The following is a 13,094-nucleotide window of genomic DNA, read 5'->3' on the forward strand; positions in this document are numbered from 1 at the left end:
TATTATTCTAAAGGCACATGGGCGAAAACAATGATTTCTTGCCAAGTTATAATGCCTTCTAACTTGCCTACATAGTTCCTCACAGCATTTAGCTCCTCTCAACATACCTAATCCCTTCCTTTATTCCCGTTATATAGAGACACGTTGGCCTCGTTATACTCTAAAAACACCATCATATACCATGCTAAAGTGGTATGAATATAAATGAGAAAGAACATCAAGAAGGAATTTGGTACACAATGTGGTGGGTCTCTAAGACCCGAAAACATGGTAGATTAAATGTTGATGTTGTAATTTCAACTAGCAATAAATTTAGCATTTTAATGCATTTTTATTAAGGAATTTAACATGTTTTTTTGTTTTTTTGTTGTTGTTTTGTTTTTTGTATAAAGAGATTAACATGTCTCTATATAATTGGAAAAAAAGGAAAGGATTAGGTATGTTGAGAGGAGCTAAATGTTATGAGGAACTATGTGGGCAAGCTAGAGGGCATTATAACTTGGTAAGACATCACTTTTTTGGCTATGCGCCTTTAGAATAATAGGTTTTCATATTTTCTTGTAGAGATTTGCAAGAATATAGATATATACTTATTTAAATTTCTAGTATTAAAATTATCTATGTTATGATTCAATGTGTATTTCGAGATAAAGAAAATGAATATACTAGTTTGTTTATGATTTGTATTCTTGATAAATTATTTATTTTCTAGAATTAGGTGTAAATCTTTGTATTCATATGTCATATATTTGTGAAGTACAATTAATATTTCTTTGTGATTAGTAAACCACCTTTCCAAATCTTAGGAAGCAAGTTATTTTCACTGTTATGTGAGGTAGAAAACAAAGTGTTTTGTAGACCAAAGGTGGTTCTATCAATTTTCATTACGTTGGATTTGAGAAATTTATGAAGAGATAGAGACTAGGGTTGGGATCACAATTGTCATTACACCATAACCTGCAAGTATTAGTAAACAGATGCATCACCAAAGTTAACGGATCCTCGAGAGGAGGTCAAGCACATGTTGCGAAACACATGGGGAGTGTTGCCAACTCCAGCAATCCCCTCCCCACCTCGAACCAAGGGTTTTTGGAACTTGAGACCTTTGGCTCTGATAACAATTGCTCGGATCATGATTGTCATTACACCAAATCTCACAAGTATTAGTAAATAGACACATTTCTAGAGTTAAGGGATCCTCGAGAGGCGATCAATCACATGTCATGAAAGAGACGAGGAGTGCTGCCAAGTCCAACAATTAGGAGCAAAGATAAGCATGGATGATGCCTCATTCATTTTGATATAAATTACATTGGCAACTTGGAAACCATGTAAAGGGGATTGTAGGTTCATTCAACTTTTAAATTTCAATGAATTCACAACATGCTTTAGAGGCCGCCATTGATGGCGTCGATAGTTCCAATGCATAGGGAGAATATTTTCTAGTTCAAATTGGAATGTGAAGAGGTCATTCTTTACTTTGTGCGAGTGATTTTAGTTGGATCTAAAGCCAATCTGGAAGCTTTCTGTGAGCTCAATATTTATTCTATTTTTTTGATAGAAGTATTTGAACGGAAGGACCAAGCTTTCCTCACTTGGTTTCCACTTTCATCTTGTTGTTGTCCAAGCAAGTGAATGTTGAATTTCATCAATTTGTTTAATGAGGGAAAGAAAATCCTATTAGAGAGTGCGGTGCTTTGGATCTTGGGTTGATCTCCCCTCTTCAACCCTTCCCACTACCAATGTAGGCTTTAGGTATATTCCCCACAAATTCAATTCCTTTCGCAGTTCTTATTTATATTGTGCATGGTTTATTCTAGTGGGAGATTCACCTACTTATAAGTTCTCTCTTTCTCATGTTGGTCACCTTTATCTGTACCAATTCATTTGTACTGTGGAATGGTAAATTTTTTTGTCTTAAGGCAACATCCCAGTGTTGCTTTTCTTTATTTTAATTACACCGTAAGGTGTTCCCTTTGAAAAAAACTACCCTAAGTTCCATCGTGTATTGATGTGCAACATTGGATCCAATGTTAAACGATTAAAGAATCCTCTGCCATCGGATCGAAACGGTTATAGTAAGCTTCCTCTCCTGGATATATATGGCATTGATGCTATGCATGGCCACAACAATGTCAATGGGGCTACTATCTTCTGTCACAGTATAGGACTTGGAGCTAACAGGCAAGTCCTATATTAAATTTTCCATTTTCTCTTGATAGAAATGCTTTAAACTATTGAAGTTGGTTCAGTGATTAGTTAGATGGCATAAAAACCCTTCATCTCTGGGAAATAATAGACATTATGCCCTCCTTAGGTTGAGAATGTCAGTGCTTAATAAACACTTGTTAGGGTTGATCCAGATGTGAACTATGTCAAAGTACAAGGGTTTTCATATGTTATTGTGGTTGTGGGTGAGACACCATGTTAGGTTTGATCCATGAGCTTCTCTGGTTCAAAGTCAAAATCATTTAGTAAGCTTCATTTACAACTTGTACCGATGTTTTATTGATGCAAGGATCCTGATTTGGCTAGAAGAATAGGAGCTGCTACAACTTTGGAAGTTCAAGGTACTTGCATTCAATACTCATTTTCCCCATGTATTTTTGTAAGAGTCTTGCATTGAGTGTTCTTGATGAACATTTATTCAAATTGAGAGTAAATTTTGGATTGCTTAGAGTGTTTTTTTTGTGTGGACAGGTTTGCAGAGATCCTCGATGGGGGCGCTACTATTAAATCTACAATGAGGATCCAAAAATTTTCAAGGTGATGACAAAGATAATATTTGGCCTACAGGGGTAGCCTCTTGCCAATTCCACGAAAGGGGTGCCCTTCCTAGCTAGAAAGTCAATTGAAAACCTTGTGTTTTATTCATTTTTCCTTTCCCATATAACTTTTTATTTCAGATCGGCAAGGTATTAATAGAATAACTAGCCCACTTGGTGCTAATTACTCTTTTTCATGTGTAAACTGACAGATCCTGACACAACAAAGCTCATAGAAATCTACCTTAGATCCACCTTTTTCAGTTTCATGGATGATATTTATGAACAAACTTGCGGAGTCGCCATGGGGTCACCTTTGTCTCCTATTATTGCTAATTTATTCATGGAAGATTTTGAAAACAAGGCCCTCGAGTCCGCACCCCTAAAACCTAAACTGTGGAAAAGATATGTGGATGACACTTTTATAATATGGCCTCATGGAAGAGAAACCCTAGAAGCCTTCATGCAACACCTAACAGTTTATCCCCTTCCATAAAATTCACTATGGAAGTCGAGAATAATAAGATCATCCCCTTTCCTGATATCCTCATCACTAGGAATGATGATAGCTCTATATCTCACCAAGTATATAGAAAAAAGACTCACACCGAACAATATTTGCATGCCACCTCCCATCATCACCCAACCCATAAAATAGGTGTCCTTAACACATTAGCGACAAGAGCCTTTAAAATTTCTGATAAGGAACACCTAGAAAAAGAAAAAGAACACCTTATCAATGTTTTCCTAAAAAATGGATATAACAAATGTCAGGCTATCAAAGCCATAAACAAAGCAAACACTAGACCTAAAAAGGATAAAAATTTTGATAATATATTAGGTAAAGTTAACCTCCCCTACATATTAGGGACTACTGACAGAATCTCCTGCATCCTAAAAAAGAATGGTATCCTTACCACCTTCAAACCTCTAAACACCATCCACAGCCACCTTAATCCTATAAAAGAAAAAATTGATCCAAAATGTCACAAGGGCGTCTACTTAATTCCCTGCTCGTGTGGAAAACCCTATGTAGGTGAGACTGGGAGATCCTTTAACACAAGAATCCAGGAACACTCAGCCGACATTAAACATAATCGGTCCAAATCATCAGCTTTAGCAGAACATTCTGAAAAAACCAAACACCACATTTGTATAGAAGACACCCGCATCCTAGCCAGAAGTGATCACTACTTCATAAGGAAATTCAGAGAAGCCATAGAAATTAACAAACACCCCAATAACATCAATAGAGACGACGGATGGACCATAAGCAAAAACTGGATTCCAACCCTATCATCCAAAGTTACCCATCCCTAACTTCAGTTAACTAGTAATTAAAAATTTACAACAACTCAAAAAGAATAACAAAATAATTAGAATTAACATCAACTCATATATATAATATAAAAATCTTAATACATTATTAATAACATCAATGTTATACTTCATAACAGATATTATTAAAATGTATCATTAATAAAACACATAATTAGATTAAATAGGGTACAATCAAAATAACCATAGGCCCATTATAATAACATGGTTAACTTATAATTAAATTAACTGTAACTAAAAAACTTAAAGGTATCAACCAAAATCTTTACTATTACATAGAAATAGGGAACTATATTATACAATATACATTATTAATATTACTATAATAATATATATTTATAGTATTACTATAATATAGAACTTAAAATATAATATAAACAAACTCAATCATTATTAATAACAACTAGATATACCAATTTAATTATTAGAAAAACAACACTATGCATGATAAGACATCTACAATAGAAAATTTAATATAATATAATTAAGACAATAAAACATAATTAAAATAATTTGAAAAAAAAAGGTAAATTAGAATAATAATATATTAATTTATGAATTAAAATATAATATCAACAAACTTATACATTATTAATATAACTAGGATATACCTACTTAATTATTAGAAAAAAAAAACCATGCACAAGTAAAAGATAACTGTAGTAAAAACATAATAAAATTAAATTAGGGTATAGATCTAAAACAACATAGCCTATTAAATTTATATCTTATAAACAAATCTAAATTAATATAATTGAGGCAATAAAACATAATTAAAACAAATGAAATAACAAAGACAATTAGAACAATAACATATTAGTTTATGATTGAAATATATGTGGGCAAAGCATCTCTTAACTATTTATTAAAAGAAATAAAGATCAGTTTTCATCATTCTATAACATCATGAAGATGAACCACCATTGCTGGTTCGAAACGTTGATCTAAAGAAGATCTACACAAATTTGGAGATCGCAGAAACCTCAAAGACAAAATACTCTTTGTTAGTTTTTGATGGTGTGAGTGCAGGGATTGACATGGTACTATATTTCTCTCTCACACTAGACAGTGTTCCAATTTTCAGTAGCCCTGATTAAATAACGTTCATGCCCACCTGACCTTTTCTAATGGAAATCTGTTTGATAGGTGATGGTTCCCTACAATTTCAAAGACTTTATTAACAATTTGTCTTTGCAAGTGAAGAGTGGTTTGATCCCCATGACTAGAATAAATGATGTAGTTAGAAGAATATTGAGAATAAAATTCACCATGGGGCTATTTGAGCATCCTCTGAGCAATCTGAGCCTAGCCAACCAACTTGGTAGCAAGGTCAACTCTTAAGTGTATGCTATTTCTTTTGTTCATTGAAATATTATTTTGATGAATGACTAATACCCATGGTGTTATACATGGTGTTTTTCATAAATAGGTCGTAGGATTTTACAATATCTTCCAAGCAATAGACCACATGTGATATCGCTTCTGATGTTCTGTGGAATTTTTTTTCAATATGTTTTTCCTATTCAAACATTAACATAAGCTATTATGTGGATGATCTAGATACACAATAGTGAATGGAAATTTAATTACATAGCTTTCATGTGGACAACGCTATTGGGGGATTGGATTTTTCATTGCAATGCTTTGTTTTTATGCCATAAAGCACTCACTTTTAAAATAACAGGAGCACGGGGAGTTGGAAAGAGAAGCTGTTAGGAAATATTTTGTATTGTTGAAAAATGGGAGGCCAGCCAACAAGCCTTTGTTCTCTTTGGAGAAGAATGCATCCAAGGTTCTTGTTGCAGGGACCCATCTTGATAATATGGGTTATCAATGTGTTGGATGGATAATGGAATAGCAAGGATTATATGGAAACATAACCATAGGTGAGTTCCATTACATTTATGTTAGATCAACCATAATTTATTATCCACTATCACATTAACAATCAATTATTCAATTTACCTTTTTAATCTTTTTTTTGTTATTCAGGAACTACAATTCTTGAAGCTATCAAACTAGCTGCCATCCCCTCTACTGAAGTGGTTTATGTGCAAAATCCATATGCAAACTATGTCAAAGGACAAGGGTTTTCATATGCCATTGTGGTTGTGGGTGGCATCATCACCAAGTTGTAATAAAAGGTACTCTTGTTAGAGGTTGTATGTTCACGGGCTCGACTTTCCACATTCTAGTCGACATCAGACATGATGTCAAATGACAGACATGAGACCATTGAGAAGTGTATCTCAATATTGGATGAAAGCTCATCCACTTGAGCAGATTCTTTTGCACTTCTTGCAAGTTGCTTCTGGCGTTGTTGCTTGCCCTTCCCATTCTTTTGATGACATTAGAATCAAAGTGCCCAAACTTTTGACACTTAAAGCACTTGATGTGGCTCAAGTACTTCTTTCCCTCGTTACAAGAACCTAACTTCTCTTTCTTCCCTTTTTAACCCTTCTTAGTTACTCTTTTCTTTTTGCCCTAATAAGCCACTGAATGACATACTTCCATTTGAATTTAAGACAATCCAACAATCCTCATATAGAGGTTTTATATTAATTTTATAATATCATTATAGGTACACATTAATACTCATCCTCATATACTTTAATCTATGAGATTCTTCCATAAATGTCACTCCATTGAATTTTAGATAGTCCAGTAATTCTTACGTAGATGTTTTGAGGGTTGTCTAACATATTTTTTTATCAAATTTGTTTAGAATTTGGGTGTTCGGGAGACACATTATGCTCCTCCTCAATACCTACAATAGTCTCCAGTATTGTCTCCTACGTGAGGTCATTCCATAGCTTGCTAAAAATGGGAAGTTTTTTTTGGTGCAGATATCATAGCCAAAAAGTTTCCAAAAAGAACATGACCTATTTAATGTAATGGGTACTAGGTCTTTACCCTTCACCTCCTCTCAATTTATTGTCATTGTATTTGAGATTGACTGTACCCATACTGCTACATTGGAATATCGCCTAAACAAAAGTAAAAACATACCAACAACCTAACAAAGAACCTGACAACCTGATCACAACTTCACTGTGATTTTCTCAAGCATGGATCACAACATTTGACCATTGGAGCCTCATGATAACTCCCTATCATAGGTAGCAGTCCTACTATCTTTTGAAGGTTTTTTTGAAGGTTTCAACAAACCTCTCTGATATCATTATGAATTTGTCTAATGCACTGTAAACAAATTCTTCTTCTAATGGAAACTAACACTGTCTAAATTTAAATTCTAATCAAAACTGCAATATGAATCTCACTATAATCTATAAACACAGTTGGAATACATACATTGGAACACATAGATCAATGTCAAAATACTGCTAAATAAAAATTTGCTAGAAAGGATTTTGTGTAAGAATTGAAACTAAACCTATTACAAATCCATACTCTCACCTGCTCTTATAAGTGACACCTAGGGTTCATAAAACTAGATATATTTCTTAGATATCTGGATCTTCACTCTATCTAGTTGATAAAAAATGAATTCAGAAATATTGTGAAAAATAAAACAGAATTCCTCATCCAACTTTAGCACTTTGTCTTTAACCTGAAGTATAACGATAAACTTATCCTATTCTATTTATGGGTGGTGCATACATGCATGCATGTGCCCTTACTGCTGGAATGCTAAAATTTGTGATGTGCCCTTATTGTCTATCTATTGTTGCATTCTCACTACAGATCATTATGCTGTTTGGAATTTAAGGGAACTTTTTAGGAGGGTGACTTACTTGAAATGAGGTAGTTGGAGCACCAACTTACTCTGTTGCCTCTGGTAATGTCAAGATTAGCCATCTAGGATTTCTAGCTGAACTTGAAGGTAAAGAGGCACCCCTTGCACCTCCAAAAGCTAACTGATCTAAATATGCTTTTCATGATCTTTTTAATTACTGCATATATGTTTTTGGGATACCAAGCTCTTCTACCTCCATGGTCACTATTGGAGGTTCTTGAGACTTAGAGGACTATGAATTTTCTTCAAACTTGGTATCTCTTCTCGCATCTACTTTATGTTGAGATGGAATGTATATTCTATAAGCTTTTGAGGTTTCACTCTATCCTACAAAGATGTCCTTCAAACTAGAAGGTTCCAACTTGGTCCTTTTCTCATTTGGAATATGAATGTAGATATGACAACTGAAAAACTCAAAGATGTGTTACTTGATGCTTCTGAATTCCTCCATTGATGTCTTATCCTTCAAAATTATGTGAGGATACCTATTCAAAATATAGACAATGATAGGACATGTTTACACACAGAGACACAAGAGCAGAACTATATCATGAATCATGGATTTGACTATTTTATAATAGATATGTTCCTCCTCTTTGCAACCCCAATTTACTGAGGATTGTAGGGAACTATCAACGTTTTCTTGATTCTTTCTTTCATGCAAAAGGTATCAAACTCCTTTGGGGTATACTCCTCTCCATTGTCAGACCTTAACACCTTAATATTTATACCTATTTGATTTTCTACAAGACCCTTAAACTCTTGAAACTTCTCAAAGTCCTCATCCTTGGTTTCCGTGAAGTAAGTCTATGACTTCCTAGAAGAATCATCAATAAAATATTCATAGTAAATGTTACTTGATAAGGAAGTTGAAGACATGGGCCCACATACATTTGGGTGGTTTAGGTCAGAAACCCCTCTTGACCTATGTTCACTACCAGGAAAACATCCTTCACATGCTTTCCAAGTGCACAACCCTTTCACACTCCTTTTTTCTCAGCGTTGAAGATTGCCAATCCCCACACCATGTTCTTCAATATTGCCAATCCCCACACCATGTTCTTCAATATTGCCAATCCCCACACCATGTTCTTCAATATTGCCAATCCCCACACCATGTTCTTCAAGATTGCAAACATTCACTAGAGCAAGTGACCTAGTCTCTTTTTTCGAAGCTCACACAAGTTGTCACTATCATTCCCTAAAGTTCTTATAGGATTCCCTTGCAATTTAGGATGAGGAATTGTTGATCTTCAAAGTTAGCCATATATGTAAGATCTATCATCACTGAAATTAGAAAGAGATTTTTAGTTAAGCTAGGTACATACAAAACATCAATAAATTAGTAATCTTAAGGATATCACTTAATGGATCCCACTCTTGCAACTAGATACGTGGCATCATCACCAAGCTCTACTAGATGTACTCTTGTTAGAGGTTGTATGTTTGTAGGCTCCATTGTCCATATACCAGTCAACATCAGACATAATGTGAGATGATAGGCATGATACCATTGAGAAGTGTATCTCAAGATTGGATAAAAACTCATCCACTTGAGTTGATGCTTTTGCACTCCTTGCAAGTCTCTTCTGGTGTTGTTGCTTTCCCTTCCCCTTATTTTGATGACATTGGAAGAAAATAGCCCAAAATTTTGACATGTGAAGCACTTAATGTGGCTCAACTCCTTCTTTCCTTGGTTACAAGAAATTGGCTTCCCCTTCTTCCCTTTTTAACCCTTATTATTACTTTTTTTCTTGTTTCCTTCATAATCCATTGAATAACATAATTCCATTTGAATTTAAGACAATCCAAGAATCTTCATTAATATCATTATAGGTAAACATTAACTCATCCTCATATACTTTAATCTATGAGATTCTTCTGTAAATGTCACTCCATTGAATTCTAGACAATCCAGTAATTCTTACGTCGATGTTTTGAGGGTTGTCTAACATATTTTTTTATCAAATTTGTTTAGAACTTGGGTGTTTGGGAGAGACATTATGCTCCTCCTCAATACCTGCAATAGTCTCCAGTATTGTCTCCTACTTGAAGTCATTCAATAGCCTGTTAAAAGTGGGAAGTTTTTTTCGGTGCAGATGTCATAGCCAAAAAGATTTGAAAAAGAACAGGACCCATTTAATGCAATGGGCACTAGCTCTTTACCCTTCACCTCCTCTCAAATTCTTGTCATTGTATTTGATATTGACTTTACCCATACTGCTACATTGGAATATTGCCTAAACAAAAGTTAAAACATATCAACAACCTAACAAAGAACTTGACAACCTGATCACAACTTCACTGTGCTTTTCTCAAGCACGGATCACTGCATCTGACCCCTGGAGGTTCGTGACAACTCCCTTTCATAGGTAGTAGTCCTACTATCTATTCAAGGATTTTTAGAAGGTTTCAACAAACCTCTCTAATACCATTATGAATTTGTCTAGCACATTGTAAACATATTCTTCTTCTAATGGAAACTAACACTATCTAAATTTAAAGGCTAATCAAAACTGCAATATGAATCTCACTATAATATATAAACACAGTTGGAATACATACATTGGAAAAAATAGATCAATGTCAAAAGCCCATGTTACTACTATTCCAATACTGTTGAATAAAAATCTTCTAGAAAATTTGTTTGAAAGGATTTTGTGTAAGAACTGAAACTAACCCTATTACAGATCCATACTCTCACTCTCTCTTATAAGTGGTACCTAGGGTTCGTATAACTCCCTCATCTAACTTTAGCACTTTATCTTTAATCTGAAATCTAATGATAAAATTATCCTATTATATTTATGGCTGGTGCATACATGCATTCATGTGCCCTTATTGCTGGAATACTAAAATTTGTGATGTGCCCTTATTGTCTATTTATTGCTGCATTCTCACCTGTAGATCATTATGTTGTTTAGAATTTAATGATGCATGGATTTGTGTAATGTTGTTGTAATAGAAGGTGCCCAGATCTACCATGTGTGCTCCAAACCAGTAGAAAATGATCTCGGGTACACTATCTAACAACAATGAGTCACCAAACACTTGTATTTTTTAAATGCCACTGTGGGCTGCTAGTTTTAAGAGTATTGTTAGGGAAATAAGCTTGGTGTAGTTATTTGATCCTCACCTAAATCTATTTGAAATTTGATACAATGAGATTTATTGAGAATTTGAGATAGGGAACACCTTTGGCTCCCCTTTTTTGGGATACCTTAACTAAATCCATCAAATTAATCCCCATGTTCCAGATTTGTCCATAGGAGCACGAATCAAATTTTTCTGTGTAGGGGTTGATGAAAAATATTTGAAGTTTGAGAAGATTGACTGACCTTGGAAGGCATATTAAAAAAGAGTTATATATCTGTCTTCAAAGATTTCAACATTTCTATCTTCCCATATTCCCTGTGATACTATTAGAGGAAGGCATTTGAGGTCTTTGAAATCTGAGTTTTGCTACCACTTTTTAAAGCACTCTTCAGCATAACCTCCTTGTCCACAGTCCTTTATCCTTGTCAAACCATCCATTTCAATCCAAACTTCCCTTTATTAAGGACATAATATCAGTAAGTGGCGTATGTTCTTTTTAGAAATGGAAGAAAGGAAGACCATGCCCCCTTGTGAAGAGCTTCCTATGCTACCTGTGCCCAATTTTTACTACACTCTCAAGGATATTGTATTTGATGCTGCAAAGAATAAAGAAGGATTAACTTTGTCCATTCACCCTCCAACACACATATTTGGCTTCTCTCCTTGGAGCTTGATGAATGTTTTAGACACATTGTGTGTTTACACTGCCATTTGCAAACATGAGGGGTTGTCTTTCAAGTACCTAGGGAACAATATTTCATGGGAATAATTTATGGATGCATCTTGATCAAAATTGATTGTAGAATAGGAAATTTGGGCTGCCACAGATCCTTATCAAAAGAACTAGGCCTTTGATTATGCTAATGGTGACATGTATAAATGGAAACGTTGTTGGAGAATACTTGCACAAAAATTTGATCTGAAACATTACCATATGAGGGTGAAGGGTTCAATATAGATGAGGCAATGAGGGTGAAGGTGTTGGGTCCCTATAATACTAGTGATTACCCCATTACTATTGTAGTTATACCCCCTATTTATATTGTTGTGCCCCTATTACCCCCATATTGTTATTTCTGTGCCCCATAGAATCCCTCTATTGTTATTTTTGTGGCTTTATATTATTATTGTTAGGTCGGCTGGATTATATTGTGACTCCTTAGACTCCTATATATAGAAAGGAGGTTTTGTCATTTGTATCATCCAAGAATTGTTCATTTATGTAATGTAAAGGAGGTTGCCCCCTCGAAGAGGCTGAATTCTAAGGCGTTGATCTCTCTTTTCTATCTTTTCTTGAGCTGGTTTCATAACATTTGGTATCAGAGCTTTGGATTCTAGGGTTTCGCTGCTCCAAATAGGTCATCGTGGCATTTTCACTATAACTTTTTTTCTGTGACGTTTCAGAAGTCGCAAAAAAAACCCATTTGAGAAGAATCGGCGCTGAACTTTGGGTCAGAATTTCAGAGCTTTTTGCATGATATTTTTGGAGATATGATCTGAGGAATTTGGCCTTTTTGCAGACTCCTGAATTACATTCAAAACAGGTGACCTGGGGAAAATCGTCATAACTCTCTCTCTGAGGATCGGATTGAAATTTCGTAAAAAGGTACAGAAAGAGGACGGACTGTAGTTTCTTGTGGGTGAGTTTCAGATTCAAAGGTTGAAACAGTGACTCGTGGCACGTCGTACAAGTTCGATCTACTGAACCAGTCTAAAAGCAAGTCACTGTGGGAGATTTCACATAACTCTTCCTTGGAGAATCCAATTTGGCTCAAAATTGTGGCATTGGAAAGAGGACGCAGAAGGCTACTACAGATAGCAATTTCAGAACTGGATGATCCGAAATTACAGAGATACATCAGATTCAATATCAGGCTTCTATAAAGTGAAAAAAGGTGTGTAGTTTTTTTTTAAATTTTTGTGTAAGCTTGGTTTAACGGAATTCAAAGGGCATAGTAAAGCATTATTATCGGTAACTGATGCCCCGAGGAAAGAAAATGCAAACACCTAGTAAGGAACCTGAAAGCTCTAGCATGACTCATGAAGAAGAGGAAGAAATGCTACATGATATATCAAAATTACAAGAACAAGTGCAACAAATGTCACGCTCACAAAAGCTAACAGAAGCTAAGATAAGT

The sequence above is a fragment of the Pinus tabuliformis genome, chromosome J (assembly GCF_031772625.1).
Source record: "Pinus tabuliformis cultivar Carrire ecotype Pingquan chromosome J, CPIR1, whole genome shotgun sequence".
In the NCBI taxonomy this organism is placed as follows: Eukaryota; Viridiplantae; Streptophyta; class Pinopsida; order Pinales; family Pinaceae; genus Pinus; species Pinus tabuliformis.